General features: G+C 39.4%; 1 protein-coding gene across 8 annotated transcripts in view; it reads right to left on the bottom strand.

Annotated features, from left to right (window-relative positions):
- Positions 1-7,894, bottom strand: part of LOC133465315 (transcription factor 4-like) — a 193,873-nt gene that overhangs the window by 129,816 nt on the left and 56,163 nt on the right. The gene's annotated exons all lie outside the window — the stretch shown is intronic.

Genomic DNA, 7,894 nt, shown 5'->3' with positions numbered 1-7,894 from the left:
AGCATGTCCTGAGAATCGGGATTTGAATCTAGGCTCTGGACTTTCTGTGTTGATTAGCATGTTCTCCTTATGTTTGTGTGGATTTTCTCCAGGTTCTCTGTCTAACGTCCTCATCCCAAAAACATGCATGTTCGGTCTATTGGAGACAAAATTGCCCATTGTTGTGAATATGAGGGTGAATGGCTGTTTGTCTACATGCGCCATGCGATAGGCTAATGATCTGACCTGCCTCTTTCCCAAAGTCTGCTGGGATACGATCCAATTCAGCTTCAAACCTGATGAGAATATGCAACACAGTTGAAGAACAAGATATGGTTCCCATATGATCAATAGGGCCTGTCTCAAAACGGACATCAAGTTGAAAACAAACATACCGTATAGTATAGTAAAACAAATAATGTCCATTTTGAAAATTCAATGTTTGTATTGGGAAGGGCTGTTAACTACATTTCAATCATCTATTGAGAGGAAATTTCAAAACAGGTTAATTGATTAACTGTTGGCACTACGCCCTGCGATTGGCTGGCAACCAGTTCAGGGTGTACCCCGCCTCCTGCCCGATGATAGTTGGGATAGGCTCCAGCGCTCCCGTGACCCTTGTGAGGATAAGCGGCTCAGATAATGGATGGATGGATGGATGGAGGTTGGCACTACGGTGGACGACTGGTGAGCACATCCGCCTCATAGTTCTGAAGACCTGGGTCCCCTGTGTGGAGTTTGCATGTTCTTGGTCTTGTTATTTATTGTATATTTTATGAGTCTGTATTAGCTGTTGTGCACCTCAATTTTGGGGTTGTTCATGTTTGTTTTTTGTTTTATTTGTTTTTTATATTTCATGTCTATTGACCGTGAGTAATGTATGTGCACACTGTCCACACGTACACAAATCAATAAATAATGAACTGGTCACCAGCTAATTGAAGGGCACATATAAACCATCTTTGACACCTACGGACAATTTAGTCTTCAATGAACGTTTTTGGAATGTGGGGGTGAAGCCGAGACACCTGAAGAAAACTCAGACGAGCAAGGGGAGAAGATGCAAACTCCACACAGGAAGGCTGGAACCTGGATTCGCACCCCAACCTACTTCATCCATGCAACATTGTTTTAATGGGATGGGAGAACTTCTGTGAAATATTCTCCGGATGCCAGTATCTGTAGATTAATGATGCCTGCAAAAGTGGAGTTCTGCATCGAAGTAGCTGCCATCATGGTGGTTCTTGAACACAAATGAGTTGATTGAATCTACGGTTCATTTCATTTTTCCTTAAATGCTTCAAAACATGATTACTCAACAGAACTGACAGAATTGTTGGTGATGAAGCAATATATTCATCATTACAGCCAGCCGCTGACGGTGTTGCAGTTAACTTGCCTAACTGCCATGCAAGTAAGGTGGGTTCAGTTCCCAGTCAGTGACTGTGTGAAAGTCAATGTGAATTGTTTTCTGTGTCTACATGTGACCTGTGATTGACTGATGTGGCATCCAGTGTGTTGATTGTCATAGATAGACAACGGATGGATGGCTTATTTTGCCCATGTACAACTTGGATACAAAAGATGCCCATTTATAAAATGTTTCACTGTAAATTATGATTAGGTTTACTATCAAACCTGCAATGTGCGACGCATGGAGACAATGATCTTTACGTGGTGTGAAAAAAAGCACAACTGAGCTTTCTGTGGCCTTACCAAAACTGTTCGTAAAATGAAAATAGTGCTCTTTGAACCGGGGTAATTTGTTTTCTTGATAAATTAAGTCCATAAACGGGGCCATTCGTAAACTGAGGTTTCACTGTGTTTAACTTTCTCTGTTTTGAATCAGTTCATGGTTTATTTATTTTTAATTTTTTTATTTTTATTTTTTTTAAAGTCTGTGTCCCCTCGGTTCGCTTCAGTTTTATACAGTAAAAGATTACAAGCAGGCTAAAATGCATCACCACAAACCACGTGACTTCGCTCTCTTCTTTTATTTGTTAGAAGAATGTAAACAAAAGGTTTGCTGTATGAACTAGTACAGCGTATAAAGCAGCACAAATTTGCACCAAAATAGGCTTTTGTGCTGACTTCAATCTACCGTGCCACAATACACTAGCAGATAGCCAAGTATGCTTTAAGAGCTTGACGTCGTATTACGTTACCTTTGGAGGCAGCGGAACCGGGGCCCTGGGGGTAACGTACCCCCCCTACCCCAGACTTTTTACCCATGTGTCCCTTTTTTACCCAATGTGCCCCTAAATGTGTGCAGCTGAAAATGTTTGATCAGACCCCCACTTCGACGATTGGTTTCGGAGGGACAAAAACGAACCCTCGGAGAGGGAAATAGTGCCCCAAAATTGACTGATAATGATAAGAAAACGTTTTGCTATTAGACATCAATGCGGGAGCTAACTGCTAAAAATGTAAATTCAAGAGGTGACTGTTAAATCAACGGTATAATCTGTGTATCATCTATAATACAATGATATTTGAGAAGGTTGGGATCATATTATTGACTCACAAAACTGAAGTATAACAACTAATCTGTACAACACCAGTCAAATCTTTTGTTACTGTATACTGTACTTCAGTTTTTTTTGGCTGCAGTAGTTCATCTCTAAGGACTTGGACTTTTGGAGCCGGGAGGGTCACAACGTGAGTGCTGCTGCAGACAAATGTAAAAATGGTAATAGTCGTTGAAGAGATGGAAGTCTGCTTCTTGGCTACTGTCGTGGTGCCCCTGAACAAGGAACCATCCTCAGGCCCCCATCTTAAGAGGTGCACCAGGGTTTGCGTGCCCCTTACGTGTGTGTGAGCTCTTTTTTTTTCCTTGTGTGTGTGTCAACGAGCATTAAACTCAACTGAAATTAAACTAATGGTTTCACATGTAAGACATCCTCTTCAAAAGCGTATGTGTAAGTATTTTGACATTTTATGAAATAATGACATCTTCCAAACATGTGTTCCCAACAGAACTGTTTATAAGATGAAACCACCAAGTTTACAAAGTTGGTGGCAGTTAGGGGGGGGCTTGCACCTGTTCTGTAGCTCGTCCACATATACGGTGCTGAAATATGAACTAAAACCACATACACAGGCACATGAAGTGCATCCACAAGTCAATGCACACATTTACAAACACTCATGCAACAACTAACTGAAATGGTGAACACATACAGCACATGCGAATACCCATCCAAGACTGCATAAGGATCGTATGCTATCACATGTATGTAATACATTATGAAACCAAAACACATAAATTCCCACTTGCACACAAACTGCTGAAAATGACCAATGTAGCTGTCATCATAAATTCACACAAAGACCCAATAATAATAATAAAGAAAAACATAAAAACAGTTATTCACAACACTTCATCACAAGACACTTATGTAGTTGCATCGTTTGATGCATTTACACACATCGTTTTTAGTGCTAGATCACTGGGGGTTTCTGTGTGTGTGTGTGTGTGTGTGTGTGTGTGTGTGGTGTGTGTGGTATGTGTAAAACAGCAGATTAATCTAGTCGGGCCGCTGAGATGACACTAATCCCTCCGCTGATTATCTAGAGCATAACATCACTCTAATCGGATGGCGAGTTAAGAAAGATAGACAAGGTTAGAGTGGGTAAAGCAAAGAAAGACCAGGAGGAAGAGGCCGTGTTCATTCTGACAACACATACAGGTTGGGTCAATTAAATCGTGCAGCATTTTTCTCTTCTTTTCGAAATATACATTTTCGATAAATAGCATGTTCAAGTAAAAGTACATAATTCTCACTAATTGGTTAACGATACACTATTGACTCCACAACTTCATAGCCACTCAATAAAGGAGAGAAAAAAAAATCTCATTAAAGTTATTCCAATACATACTTTTGTTTTATCACATCTCCAAGGACACACCCTCGCTGTGCTGGAACACAGAGCTTGGTACAGACCGGTCTACCAAATTCACCAGCATTGGCAGATGTGCTGTCTGCAGAGATAGAATCCTATGTAGGGTAATGTGCAATTGTAAGGAGGTCACATGACTTACAGACACTTTTATATTTTGCTATGTTGTGGCATTGTGTGTGGCAGGGGTTACGTGTCTGCGGGCACCAGGTAGCCCCAAGGACCACATGGGCCTGGGCCTGCCCTAAAAATAGCTCACCACTGATCATTTGGGATCATGTGAAAATGTAGACACTTGCAGAAGTAATGTTGCAAATTCATATTTATCTGTTTCCTGCTTTATTAAATGATTGTTTATAATTATTGTGAGGAATCATTAACATGATAAGTATCTTCACGTAGGTCCATATCATTCATTATTGATAATGACATATAATTTAATATTACTTGAGCAAAATACTTCCGAAATGTGTATCAAATTCGTAGCCCTTGGCATTAATCAGTACCCAAGAAGTACTGTAGCTCAGTTTCAAAAAGTTTGGTGACCCCAAGTTTATTGTATTGAGGTTGACATCTAAATATGGACATTGTGTCTTTATAATGTTGCTTGAGTGAAGTGAAACAAAATCAAAAAACAGTTGAGCAATTAAGGTAGTGTAATGCCCTCACATGAGGGCAAGCAGAGCCCCAGTTGCCGATGCACTTTCAGTTGTTTATTGAACAGGACAACGAGTCAAACAAACAAATACAAAATGAGAGCACTCACAAGGAGCAGACGCTAACAATGAAATAACCAGCCAACCTGACTTACTCTAGTTCCTGACACCACTCCCTAAGCCAAAACAACCCCTGAAAGGTACACATCCACACAAATAGTACAGCGTGTCTTTGTGACTTTGGGCTCCATTGCACTTCATTTTCTTTTATTATGTTTAATTATATTCTTCTACAATATTGCGCTATTTATTTTTCATTAAACACACGTACAAAAAAATAATTGCATTTTTTTTTTTAGGAGGCCTGTGTTTTGTCATTTCAATTCATTTCAATGGGGAACATTGATTTTTGAAATCGAGTTACGAGCTTGGTCATGGAATGAATGAAACTATTAAGTCCAAGTACCACTGTGTATTTTAGTCAATACTCCACTTTTGAACACTTTTCACTTTCATGCCGGACTATTCCCAAGATAGCCATGCAACCATGCTTTTTCCTTTTCCCTACACTTAGGGAAATAGGCAAGGCCCCGTTCTTGCATTTGTTTTGCGATGAAATAGCATCACTGATTTAACAAAACTTCAGAGGTCTGTTTATTGACACTGAGACAATGTATTTGGCTTTAGAGTGCCCTCTAAGTTAAAGAGTGACAGAAAAGCAAACAGACTCTGAAGACAATCTGATATTACAATGAAGTTATTCTGCTGAACCAGAGAACAGTCACAAGTGGAAAGTGAGGAGGATGTTTTCTATGCAATGTTGGAAGAGTGTGTGTGTGTGTTGTGTGTCTGTGCATGTTTGTGTGCGCATGTGTGTGTTTCTATATCAGCGGCTGTCTCTGTCTCTTAGTGTTATCATTATCGAAGTAAATTGAGGTTCCCATGTGGGAGATGAAGAATACAATATTTCCATTTCTAACTCATGCTCCTCCTCGCTGCAGCTACATAGTATAATCACAACACTGTCAAAACACATCGCACACACAATGGATCATTTCAGTGAACGTCAAAGTTTTATATTTCTTCTTGTGTCGGCATTCTTAGCCATGTATTTATGTTTTCCTTCAAACATTCCAAGAAGGATCGGTTTTAATCCTTTAATTTGTTTTTTGTTTTATTTTATTTGTATCACAAAAATGATTGAATGTGTAATATTATAGCCATGGAATATTGCCTATTGTGAATACTCTTTGGATTATCCGAAAAAGGTTAAAGGTCACGTGATGCATATTGTAGTACCAATGGCTTTTACGGAGATTTTACAAATTTTTTCTTGGTACCACATTTTACTGTTGTCAAACACATAGTGTAGGTACAATGTACCCTATATTTTAGTGACTTTACCTATCTAAAATAAGAATGTAAATTTTATCAAATTTCCATGGATTATATTTACCACTCTCCAGATCTTTTTTTTACAGTGACGGGCAGCGACAATAAGTGAAGCTTCATTGCAAGATTATTGTGTACAACGCAGTAAGTCGCAGATAGCAACTGTGTGCTGATGAGAGCTTCAGTCATCATAAAAGCACGAAAATGCGCACCAACACATGACACTTTAGGCCACTGTTTCGTTATCATTATGTCGCAACACTTGTCGGAATACAGCATACGACCGAGGTGTGTAAATAATAGATATTGTGCATGTATAATATAACATGTTTATGTATCTGTATGGTGTAAATAACCAAAAATGTATTCACATGAAAATGGTCAGTGGCGCGAAAACAGATTGGTACTGCCACCTCTCAAGATAAAATATATTTTATATTGTGCATTATTTGTTTATGTATTTATTTTTTTCAAGGAAAGCCCCTTGGGATGCATCATCTCATTTTCAAGGGGTTCCTTTTAACACAAACACACACACAATAATAACTAAAGGTAAATCAAAAATCACAATACACAAGCAACAAGCACACAAGTGATGCTCCCCTAAACTGAGACTACCACCAAACAGCCAATATTTATACATAATATACATAGTGTACAGTGTACTTAACATCAAGGCACAAGATAAAGCACTGTTGGAATGTTAGTGATAAATGAATATTTTAATAATTGTTTTATTCTTTGAAGCAATATCATTCATTTGTGTAATTGCAGTGCCTTGATTTTAGTGAGGTTAACAGTCACAGCCATGAATGCAATTGTACCAATAATTTCTTAAAGGGTGTGAAATAATACGGTAAAAAGACACACGGGCTGCTGGAGCCCATCCCAGCTATCTTCGGGCGGGAGGCGGGGTCCACCCTCAACCGGTCGCCTGCTAAGGTGTATAGGTGTATCATAAACTGTGCCGCTAAACAGTGTTGGCATCATTGCGGGCACGCGTGGGCCATGCCCACCAAAAGTAGTTACCAACCGTACCCATTACGGTACGGTTAAATTAATGCTTTTTTTTATACTGTGGATAAGTGACATTCCCGTCACTTGGCAGCTGCTGAAAGTAACTAAAAAGTTACTTTTTTCTAACTTACTTTTGAAATCAAGTAATCAGTAAAGTAATCAGTAAGTGACTTTTTCAAGGTAACTGTAGCAACACTGGTTACAGAGAGAAAAACTCAACTCAAGTCATGTGTTTAATTCACCCAGTGCATTGCCGTTGAATACGTGTTTTGTCACGCTTTGTGTTGAAAGTGAGTGTGCGTGCGTGTATGTGTGTGTGTGCGTGTGTGTGCTTGGGGTGGGGGGGGTGCACATGTCCAATGCATGCACGCATTTCTTGAACGTTAAAATGTGCTCCCCCAGGCCGACCGAATGCCCTCCCATCGCCGACACTGCCACTACAGGATAATAGTGCCCAGTTTTGATTGACAACAACACAATATTAACACTAGCTTTGCTATTGGATATGTGTTATATTAGTATAAGGTAATCACAATATACGTAATAAACAGCTCTCAGAATGATTCAGTGCAGTTCTACCCCATTGTAAACTTCAACCACAAAAAGAAACATGTTACATGAATATCTTTGACAAAACTGAGTACAAGTATACTTTTAAAGGCAGGATTTATGATGCAGCTATAGTGTTGGCTCTCGTTACATTGTACAGATCGATCTAATGTTGTGGCCAGTGATTGTTAATACAGCACCAGTTATGTTAAATCAATCTAAATGCTGTTGTTGTACAAACACATTGCCTTTCACTCCTCTATAGAGGACTATAACATAGTCATACAAACACCTGTTTATCCAAATGTGTAGGTTTTCAACACCGGACCATAAACCACAACCAAAACATGAGCGCAAAAGAGCTACGGGAGAAATGGATGTCTGAGGTCTGACATCTTCCA

Source organism: Phyllopteryx taeniolatus, chromosome 15 (assembly GCF_024500385.1).
Source record: "Phyllopteryx taeniolatus isolate TA_2022b chromosome 15, UOR_Ptae_1.2, whole genome shotgun sequence".
NCBI lineage: Eukaryota > Metazoa > Chordata > Actinopteri > Syngnathiformes > Syngnathidae > Phyllopteryx > Phyllopteryx taeniolatus.
Note: the sequence above shows the minus strand (reverse complement) of the source record. Positions and strands in the feature narration are given on the sequence as shown.